Source organism: Phacochoerus africanus, chromosome 7, assembly GCF_016906955.1.
Source record: "Phacochoerus africanus isolate WHEZ1 chromosome 7, ROS_Pafr_v1, whole genome shotgun sequence".
NCBI lineage: Eukaryota > Metazoa > Chordata > Mammalia > Artiodactyla > Suidae > Phacochoerus > Phacochoerus africanus.
Genome location: NC_062550.1, coordinates 28559458 through 28571540, shown reverse-complemented (window position 1 = coordinate 28571540; position 12083 = coordinate 28559458).

The window sequence follows — 12083 nt, the reverse complement described above, 5'->3', positions numbered from 1 at the left end:
TAGCCAAATCCTATAGAGAAAATGAAAGAACGTTAAGGAAAGGCAGCTAGAAAAGAGGCACTGGCCATAACTGTCAAGCTAACTTATGTATGCAAACAGCGATGTGATGAGTAAGGGTCACTGATTAGCGAATTTGGCCACCACTGCACACAGCTGCAGGGTCAGAAGCATCTTCTTCATTGGCAAAGAGCTATTCAAATAATTTCTTAATTAACATGCCTGTTGTGTACCTAAACAAAATGAACCACTACTATTTCACTAATCATTATGAAAAGTCCTATTGACTATGAAATGTGGAAAATAAATCAAATCAAATTCTGAGCCGTTTTTCAACAAAGAACAATAATAAGACACCCTGGGAGGCTTGCTGTTAATAAAGAGGGTATTTCATGAGGGCCTGCTGAAGATTTATGTTTTCAAAATTCATGTACACCAGATAGGTCTCATTGAGCTGCCATTATAAATACATTAGGAATATGCTGAATAGCAGCCAAAGAGAGAAACCTATGACAAAACGACCAACTCAAGCAAAACATATTTAGGTTTAGAATCTGAAATGTTTATCCCACCCCCAAATAGTCCCTACTGTCAGCTTTGCCAGTGGCCTCCAGCTCCATCATAAGTGACTCTGGCCCTGCTGCTCAGTTCAGTCCAGAAGAGACTGCAGCCAAATTGGTCCTATCCAATCGACAGCTGCCTGCTTATCTGACCGGAACAGCTCTGTGGGGCAAAGTTCCTCTCCCTGAGATAAGCAGCCCCTTCCATTCTGGGAAACAAATTGGCTCTAGAAAAGTAGTGTGTGCAGAGTAAGATTACAAGGAAAATAGAAAAAGAAGCCAGAGTAGGGCATGGTAGGAAAAAAGGGATAAAGATGGAAGGAGAAATGATTTGGAAGAGTAATTAGAGCGGTAAAGCAAAGGGCCAAAGGGAAGACCAGATTATTAGCACTCAAACTTAGAAAGATCAGACAGGATTTAAATATTTGCAAACCTAGTATCTCTCCTGCAAACAACAACAAAATGCAAAGTTGATATTCTGTATCGATACAATAGCTCCCCATGTATTAGAACAGTTTGCCTACCCAATTCAATACATGTTATCTCTTTTCCAGCAGTCTTTTAAAATTCTTGTAATAAAAGTTTGACAAATCCAGCCTGTGATGGAGGATATTTTAGCAGTATAGTTCAATTATGGCAGTTAAATTATAAGCCATATATTGTATGAAAAAATCAGCTATCACTCAGACCTGATTTTTTAAAATTTTTTTATTAACGTATGGCTGATTTACAGTGTGCCAGTTTCTGCTGTACAACAGAAATGACCCAGTCATACATATATAGACATTCCCTTTCTTATACTATCTTCCATCATGATCTATCCCAGGGGATTGGATATAGTTCCCTGTGCTGTACAGTAGGACCTTATTGTCTATCCACTCTAAATGTAAGTTTGCATCTATCAACCCCAAAGTCCCAGTCTATCCCACTCCCTCCCCCTCCACCCCTTGGCAACCACAAGTCTGTTCTCCATGACTCAGATCTGATTTTATTCTCTAAAGTAGCTAGAGTCAAGTTTGTCCTGCAAACATCTATTTTTCAGTGAAGAATAAGGTGACCAATATAATTGAGTGTTATAGCTCTAGGAGGCCTTTCTCATTCAACTTTGTGATCCATAAAATGGATCTCACTTCTTCACTTTCATTGACTGCAGAGATAGGACTATGCTCATTTGAGTTCATCAGGTTTGAGCATGAAAAAAAAATCACTTTTCTGTTCAAAAAAGTATTTCCCAATTACTTATTTTTGAAAACAGGCCACTAACACACATTTAAAAGATTTTAAAAAGAGTAACATATATTAAATATTTTAAATCTCAATTTGTTCATTATAATGGATCTTCTTCAGTGTCAGGAAAAGCTATTAAACAGTTCATCTCACAAAGAAAGCTCTGCCTCATTATGTCCTTTATTTGTTTTATTTTACTATAAACATTAGGATTTGTCAGATATCACAACCTTATTTATCATAAATACTTAAATTATGTGAGGCTAAAATTCATAATTGTGATTAATTCTAATTAAGATATAAAAAATTTGAAGCTTTCCACTTGGTTAATATAGATTAATTGCATTATCTTTGTTAGTCACAAATGTTCTTGATATGAAAATGTCATTCTCATGCGATAGGCTAATAGTAACATTATGAAAGAAGCCAACAACCTTAAATAAAAATAAATATATGGTATTCTTAAACATAATATTAAATGAAAAATCACCAGATAGGGAGTCAGATATACAGATAGCAATACTGACTATTTTTTCTCACCCATTTTAGCAGGTAGACATATACACAGAAGTTCAACTATTTGAATAGTTATGCTATAACATACTCATAATCTATAAAAGTTAAAAAATATGCATTTTTCTACACATTACAGTTTGTATCTCAGCTACTCTCAATATAAAATAATTTGTCATATTTGCAAAAGATTCTCCAGAGAAAGAAATCCATTATCATCTCTTGGCTTATAATTCAAAGATTAAGGAGCCAGTTTTTGGTCAATAAATTTTTCATTACCACCCTCCACCAAAACAAACAAACAAAAATGTTTCAATTCAGTAAACTTGCAATGCTTACTGTGTGCCAATAACATTAAGATGAAATAGGCCTCTTGATTTACATCTTTACATGAAGCATGAAAGATTTTAAATATTGATATAAGTGTTCTGTATCACGGTCTTTGGGGCCATAACCAATTCATTCATTCATTCATATTTATTCCATGAAAATAAATAAAGGAAATCTCATTTAATGGATTCAAGAAGCCCTGAAAGGGCAACTCTCACACCACACCATTCCTTGCAGTCTGTATAACCAGCAAGAAGAGAAAAGAATTATTATGACAAGGGAGGACATTAATACATGAGAATTGTATCTCCTGCTTTTAAGAAAAAGAAGGAAGCTCCCTCTCAACCTCAGAAACAATGTTCTAACCACCGCTTAACAGCCAATGAGAAACCACCACAACCTCAAACTCTTGTTCTTCAATGAACTTTTGTTTAAAACAACTTCAATTTCCTCCTAAGATGCTCCATCTCCTTTGTTCTTCAGTCTTGCCTATGGTTCACCATGGCTTGCTTTTCCCAAATTACATTGCTCTGCAAGTCTCTTCCAATCCTGAAGGAACCCATTTTTTTTTTTTGTAAAATAACTGGCTGTTTATTTTTAAGGTTGGTAGTTCATAGTTCATACACATTGCCTGTGCACTGACAATGTGCTAAGCACTCTGCTAAGCCTTGGGACACCTTATAATGACAACTTGGAAGCTCTTCTCAAGAAATCTGTTGGGAGAGATGGTAAATAAAATAAGAATTTCAACAGAGCATAGTCATGAACAGTGATACAATGTATCCCCGACATGTAAATTAAATTTTTGACCTAGACTTCTTAGATGAAGTAATATTTTGCTGAAAAATGAGAGGCCTGGTGAAGAAGCAACCAAAATTCAAAGTATGGAGTATAACAGTGTGGAGGTTTGCCACCAAGCCAGTCATTGAAGGAGGAATTGAATATAGTAGACTTTTCCTGAAAAGCAGTACTGCTGCCTGGGAGTAGTTGAAATTAGAAGTAGACATAAAATCACAAGGGACTGGGTGATAAATTAAGGAGAATGAATGTTTTCTTGAACATGATAAAGAAGCATTGAAAGAAATTGTACAAACTGCTTTCAAAGGAAATACTTCTCTGAATCCTAAAATTCATATGAAGCACAAAAGACTCCAAATAGCCAAAGAAATCTCGAGAAAGGAGTTCACATTGTGGCTCAATGGGTTAAGGACCTGACATTGTCTCTGTGAGGACATGAGTTCCACCTTGCTCGCTGGGTGGATTAAGGATACGTCATTGCCACAAACTGCAGCATAGGACGTAGGTGTGGCTCAGATCTGGTGTTGCTATGGCTGTGGCAAAGGCCACAGCTGCAGCTCCAATTCAATCCAGAGCCCAGGAATTTCCATATGCCACAGGTGCAGCCATAGAAAGGAAGGAAGGAAGAAAGGAAGAAAGAAAGAGAGAGAGAGAGGGAGGAGGGGAGGAAGGAAGGAAGAATGGAAGAAGAAGGAAGGAAGGAAGGAAAGAAAGAAGGAAAGAGAGAAAGGAGAAAAAAGAAGAACGATCTTGAGAAAGAACAAAGCTGGCAGCATGAAACATCCTGATTTCAAACTATATTACAAGGCTATTGTTATCAAAAGAGTATGCCACTAACATGAACATAGTCCAAGACAACAGAATAGAGAGCCCAGAAATAAACCCATGTATATATGGTCAAGTAATCCTCGACCAAGAAATTTCATAAAGGAAGTCTGTTCCTGAATTGTTGATGAATCAGTGTGTTTGTAGGGGGAAGGAGAACCTAGAGCTTCCTACCCAGAAAAATGGCTTTTTCTTTTAGGGCCACACCCACAGCATATGGAAGTTCCCAGGCTAGGGGTCAAATTGGAGCTGTAGATGCCTGCCTATACCACAGCCACAGCAACTCAGGATCCAAGCTGCATCTGTGATCTAACACCACAGCTCATGGCAACACCAGATCCTTAACCCACTGAGCAAGGCCAGTGATCAAACCTGCATCCTCATGGATACTAGTCAGGTTCATTACTGCCTAGCTACAATGGAACTCCCAGAAAAATGGGAGTTCCCCTTTTTAACTCTATTTGCTTCTCTTTTGGCCTCCATTCATCATGCTCCAAAGATTTATTTTACCTGCCCTAACAACATGTTTTTGCAAGATGTCCAAATTAGTGCAGTATAATATGCTTTCTTAAAGACTCCAAAACAAGCAGGAAAATAACCACATACAATATTGAGAAGTCTAGCCATAATTTTCAAGGTACCTAGGTAAAAGTGAAGAAAAATATGAGAAATGTCATAATTGTTAAGGGAGTAAAGGTGAACATATTTATTGTAGTCACATACAGTAGTGTAGATTAACAAGTCATTTTCAAATTGACTTTTATAAATGAAGATATTGCATTTAGAAAGAGTTTATTGTTTTTTTGAATTTATACCAGTTCTCTACTACAGTTTTTCAGGTATATATTTATGCTTATATTTGTATTTGTGTGTATATATTCACTTGTATTAGATTGAAGCTATGTGATTCTTTAATTTAGGGAGTCCCAGTCTATCAACAACAGGACATAATTCGAGCTCTATAATTGGCCGTACAGCATGATAGTATCTAGCTTCTACCCATCCCTTTATAAGCATATTTTGTGGTTGTTCCTTGCCTTTCATGTCATAATCCAGCAAAATCAAAGTATTTATGCTCTCTCTCTTTTTCTTTTGCTCCTGCCTAAAATATATATATATATTTTTCTAAGTTACCTGGTTCACTGTAGACTCAGTCTTGCCATCAATTACTCCAGGAAGCCTCACACGACCTCCCCAAACTGAGTAGTACATCTCATCCAGAGTATTCCAATAACAATGGACCAAATCTCCATGACTACACTTTCCACATTATTTATAAGTATGTTCTTGTATTTGCCTCTTCCCTACAAGACTTTAAATGCCTTGAAAAATAATAAATCTGATTTGTCTTTGCTTTCCAAATCAAAGGTCTTTGCAGAACTAGAAGCTTGGTCACCCTTTGTGAAACAATTAATCAATTTATTGAAATGAACATTCTGATACATTTCTGCTATGCTTAAGAACCCTTAAATACTTGAGTAGTAAAAATAAAAAATAAAAAAATAGAATAAATAAAATAAAAATAAAAACAAAAAAAAAAAAGAAGAAGAAAGAAGCCTTCAATACCATCAAGGAGGTAGAAAAATACTTACAGAATTGGAGAATATCTTTTCTGATCACATAACTTATAAAAGACTTGTATCCAGAATACTTAAAGAACTTTTGAAATTCAGTAATAAAAATGGGCAAAATATCTGGATAGACATGTCTCCAAAAAGATATACAAATTCAATAATCATAAACCACAATAAGATACCACTTCACAACCACTAGGATGGTTATGATAGGAAAGACAGATATTTATGATAAAAGAAAACGAACAAAAACCCCCAAATTTTATCAAGTGTTGGCAAGGATGTGGAGAAATTGGAACCCTCACACATTGCTGATGAGAATGTAAAATTGTGCAATTACTTTAGAAAACAGCGGCATTTTCTCAAAATGTTAAACCTAAAGTTACCATAGGTCCTAGTAATTCCACTCTTAGGTAATACCCCAGAGAATTGAAAACACACAGTCACATCATAACTTGTATATGAATATTCATAGAATCATTACTCATCATAGCCAAAAAGTAGAAATAACCCAAATGAGAATCAAGTGACAAATGGGTAAAATGTGGGGAAATAAAGAGATTCTAGTCAAAGAGTACAAACTCTCAGTTATAAAGGTGAATGAATTCTGAGGATCTAATGTAGCGTATAGTGATTATAGTTAAAAGTACCAAACTATGCACTTGCAAGTTGCTATGAGGGTGGATCTTAAATGTTTTCGCAATAACAATAACAAGTGGTAATTATGTGAGGTAAAGAATGTGTTAACAACCTTATTGTGATAATAATTGCACGATATATATGTATATCAAATCATTCAATTATACACCTTAAACTTATACAGTGTTTTATGTCAATTATAGCTCTATAAAACTGGAAAATAAAATCTCTTTAAAAAAAGGGTAGTAACTGCTAATGGCAGTTTTAGGGGTGATAAAAGTAATAGGAAACCTAAATTTAATTTTGGTAATGGTTGAAAAACTATGAATATACAAAATAACAATAACAGCATTGAAATATATATAGATATATAGATATATAGATATATTTTTTTTCCTTCTTTTTGGTGTCACAAGTGCAGCATATGGAAGTTCCCAGGCTAGGGGTTGAATCAGAGCTATAGCTGCTGGCCTACACCATAGCCATAGCAATACTAGATCCAAGGTGCATCTGTGACCTACACCACAGCTCATGGCAACACCAGATCCTTAACCCACTGAGCAGGGCCAGGGATCAAATCCCCATCCTTAGGGATACTAGTTGGGTTCCTGTCTGCTAAGCCACGAAAGGAACTCTGAACTGTATATTTTTAATGGTTGAATTGCATAGTATGTGAATTATGTCTCAATAAAGCTGTTTAGAAAAAAACAAAAGCACTGGAGCATAACAAATTAGAGAGTTATATTTCCTCAAATGTTTGCAGATCAGTTACATTCTCTACCCTCTGGGAAAGTACATGAGAAGTTAAACTGTAATCAAAAGGCTGTTTGATAGATATAGATTTAGAACAAAGAATTTTGGTAATCTGAGCAAGCCTCTGGCACTCATCTTCGATTAAGGAAATAGACCGGTGTGCCAAGGGGTTAGTATCTGAGCCCCTTCACCTAGTCAGACTTTCCCAGATGCCCAGAATGGAAAACAGTTCTTCTTTCTCATTCTTCTGTCTTATGTATTGTCCATAGTTCCATAGAAACAGTTTTATTTAATGCAGCTTGCTAATATATAGAGTAGGCTGAAGTTTCAGCAACAGTTGAAACTTGAACAACATAGGTTTGAACTGCCCAAGTCTATTTATACGTGGACTTTTTTCAATAGCAAATACTACAGTACCACATAATAGATGGTTGAGTTCACAGATGTGCAATCTCGAATAGGGAAGAACTGTGTGTGTAGAAGATCAATGGTACATTATCCTTGGATTTTCACTTAGTAGAGAGTCTGTGCCTCTGTTGTTCAAGAATCCATTGTATCTCCCTAAAGCCAGACTTAACCAGGGGCTATTCACTAATTCATTGGTTAGAAGCAGTTTCTTAGTCACCCAGTTGTCAGGATGTTATGTGGTACTGGACCTTGAAGGTAGAATCAACTTTTCCTTGTTGACTCAAGCCTAGTGCCCTATTTAATACAGAGAGTTGCCTCTCAAAAGATCATTTCGAGGATCATTTCGAGGTACTGCTAAGAAATGGTTCATACTTAGTTCCTCTCTCTGAGATGGACTTGATCCTTCCCTACTTTCCCAAGTACCTTGTAGCCAACCTTGGTTGGAATTGGTTATTGAGAGCACATGCCCACCAGTTGACCAGAGCTGAAACTGGATAATCGGAGGCTCCTCACTCCCTCATCTTTGGAACATATGTCATGCCCATCATTCCACATGAGGAACTGTTCTGAGGACACAACCTTGAGAAATTAAGATGTTGTGAAGACCATCAGGATGGTATACTTGACTGATCAGTTAAGACTTTTAAGATCCTGGTGATAGGTACATAGATTTACATGTCCTGTGGCTGCTCAGGACAAGTCTGGTATGTAAGCACCTGTGCTTATTTAACCTTCCTCTTACCAATCTGGAGTGGCCAGATCACTCTCTATATTCTATTTCTCCTCACCCTCCCAGTGCACAGCGGACAGTTGTAAATTTCACCCTGGAAGCTCTGGAGGTTTCCAAGCAATATCTTAGCTCAACCTTCACCTCCTTTGCACCCCTGCCTCATGCAGCTCATCCAGATGTGTCCTGTGCTGTTCACAGTCACACACAGGAACAAACTATTTCCTTTACATTGAATGGGTGTGATAGGAACATTTCATATATGTAACAGACTATAGCAGAAACAAAATGTTTAATTCTTTTGATTCATTTGTGAAATTTCAAACTCAAGTGATAATATTCTTAAACTGTTACACTGTTTCCAAAAAGCAAACCAGTGCAATCAGAAAACTAGGAAATTTTGGCTTCTGCACAACAGAGTGTGCTGGTGACATGAAAATGGAGGGATTAGGAATGACCTGCTTGGAGAAGCCTGCAGTTATAAAACAAACTGTATTTGCTTTCTACTACTTGGTAAATGCATTGTGGTGTTTTAAATAAATTATCTGCCGCTACAGTCAATAATCCTAGGAAAGCCTAATTGACACAAGAAGATACATTCTCCTCTGTGGAAACCACAGGTTTTGTTTTTCTGCTCCAGGTATATGCCTCCAGGAGATGATGGTAACTATTCTCCATTATTTTCTATCATGGCCTTGTAATTTTGCAGACTATACTTATAAAAGTAAAACATAGTTCCTGAAAATGTGCTAGGTAGTCTGTTGCCTCTGTTATCTCATTCTTAGGCTTGTTCTTTAGTAAAACAGTATTGTAAAGATAGTTAATTCCCATTTTTAAATGGAAGTGTCCTTTTAAAGGTTGCAGGATGAGGTGATAACTGAATGGATAAAAAAATTCAAGGGAAACCAGAATGGCAGTCTTTACAAAGATAATGTGTAAAACAGAAACTAGGGGTTGCAACACCAGAACAAGATGAGCGATTTGAGTCTCTGAAATCTCTTTGGTTTTACAAAGGGTCCCTGTAGGGAAATTCAACACTAATTCAAAGACCAGGGTGCCTAGCAAAAAGGCAAATGGATTGTGTGTACCATTAGCCTGAGGGCCAAACTAAGTCTAAGATCAGTGGAGTCTCTAAAGGAGCAGGAGAATGTCAGGTGACAACGTTCAAATAGGTGGGGAAACTCTAAGGGCTTAGAGCAACAGTAAGAGTACAGTGTCTTAGTTAGAAACCATTGCGTGGAACCCTAAAATTCAGGGATAGAAATAAAACCCCAGAGTCATACTTGGAACTCACCTTTGATTTCTTATTTTCCATTTCTTACTATAGCTAATGAGTCACCAAGTTCTATCAGTTAGAACTTAAAAAACTCTTCTGTTTATCGCTGCCCACATCATTCCTCTCAGTTACTTCGAAAGCCTCCTGTAGTTTTCCCCATCTCCTGTTTGCCTTCTTCTAATCCATTCTCCACACCATGGAAGGGATCTTTCTCCATTAGGAATTCCTCACCCTACATTTACCAATGGCTTCCCATCACCTTTAGAATGAAATGCCAAACCCTTGTATGGCTCTTAAGTGTGCAGCTGTTTCCAGGGGAACCAAGGTCTCAGGCTAATTAGCTCTGCATACTTTACTGCCTCTGCCTCAATGGAATGCCCTTCACCAAACTCCATTTAACCTGGTCAACTCCTACTAATTTCTTGAAACTAAATTCAGGCTTCATGTGGGAAGAGACTTGGTTACTCTCTCATCTTTCTTCCCAAGTCTGATTTGTCTTATGTGTTGCCATTCTTATGCTCAAATCTATTAACATGATAAATACTATGTAATATCTAATGCCTTATTGCTCTAACTACCTTACTCTTCTGTGTGGTCACTTAGAGTGTTTTTTATTTGTCATCTGCCCTGCCTAGTAGGGATGGTAAGTAGGTTTCAACTTGCAATCCAACTTCCAGGCAATAGCTAGAGATCGAAGACAGAGTGTTGAGATGATTATGATTATATACTAGCAAAAGTGGTGTGGTTGATTAATGATGTCTGTCTTGGGCACTGGTTGTAGGAATAGCAACATACATACCAAATATTTGCTCTTTCTAGTCTAGCACTAGAAAGTTAATGCATTCTCATAGTCTTTGGTGAATGAGTAAATGAAAAACACAGGCATTAAGAAGGAGAAACAGTATAAAATTGTATGGGACTAAAAGCAAAACTGAGTTAATGTTGGCCCAGGAGCATTAAGCTTCTTCATGTCTGTGGACAAGAATGGCATTGGGCTCTGAGAATGCCGAATCAATATGTTTTGATTATGTAGCTATAGACACAAAGAATTTGTTCCTAATGTGCTGATGCCAGATAAAAGGAATGAAATATCATAGCTAGCCAGTGGTGTATGCTAAGATAGAAGACTTTTGGATGGAGTGATAAAACTTGAGAATCTATTTAAGAGACAGATTTTTAGAATAATCACAACCATGTTGAGTGTCTCCATAAAGCTAAACTATTGGAATTGTGGGAGTTGCTGAGTGAGGATTAAGGATGATTACTTTAACCTCAGTGAAATATTAGGACAAGTTTCAATGATCTTAGTATATAAAGTTTATAGAATTAGAAGTACCAAAGATCATGATTTAAAATTAGAATTCAGGAGTTCCCATCATGGTGCAGTGGTTAACAAATCCAACTAGGAACCACAAGGTTGCAGGTTCAATCCCTGGCCTTACTCAGTGGGTTAAGGATCCGGCATTGCCACGAGCTGTGGTGTAGTTTGCAGATTCGGCTCGGATCCCACATTGCTGTGGCTGTGGTGTAGGCTGGCAACTGTAGCTCTGATTAGACCCCTAGTCTGGGAACCTCCATATGCCACAGGAGCAGCCCTAGAAAAGGCAAGAAGACAAAAAAAATAAAAAAATTAAAAATAACATTAGAATTCAAAGGAACTTTATTATATCTGTTTCCACAGAGAAGATAGCACCTTGTAAGTGGAAGTGTTTCATAAAGGCAATTCAGGTGCTTCAAGTTAAATACCCCTTAGATAAGATGCCAACTTGCCTCAACTTTTTCTTCACAGATACAGTGTTTTTTCTTAAAATTGTTTGGTTCTTCCCAAGAAGCTTTAATGCTAATCTCCAAACAGATTGCATCTTTCAACATTCTGTGATCTATTTGGAAAGTTTATAGTTTATTGTAATGGTTGTGATTATTATAATTGCTTAAAATTTTCAGAGGAGATATATACCCATGTGTTTATTTAGTAAGATGCCATAGATTGGAAGTTTGCTCTTATTTTAAGTTTCTCTTTTTATGATGACGGTATGCAGCTAGATAGTCCAAAACTGTAGTATGTTATTGAAACAACAATTAAGTGTGCTTTATACATATATATGTTCATGAGCTCAATAATATACACGGCAGGTTTAGCTGATCTTATGCTCTCAATATAGATTTTAGTTTAATTATGCCATTTCAGTTTATGTTACCAAATGATAAGTATAAAAAGTTGAGAAGAGAACCCAAAGGATTCTACCATTCAGAATGGAAAGGTTGGAGACACATGAAAACCTGGATCAAGCCATTTAATTCAAGAAATATTTACTGTGATTGGCATAAGACTACAAAAATAAATAAGCTGTTCATTTTGTCCTTAACTAGCTATAAGATTTTTAAAAATTTCCCTTTACATTTCTGGATTTTTTCTGCTTATTTGAAAAATTGTGTTGGGATGGAATAACTTTTAA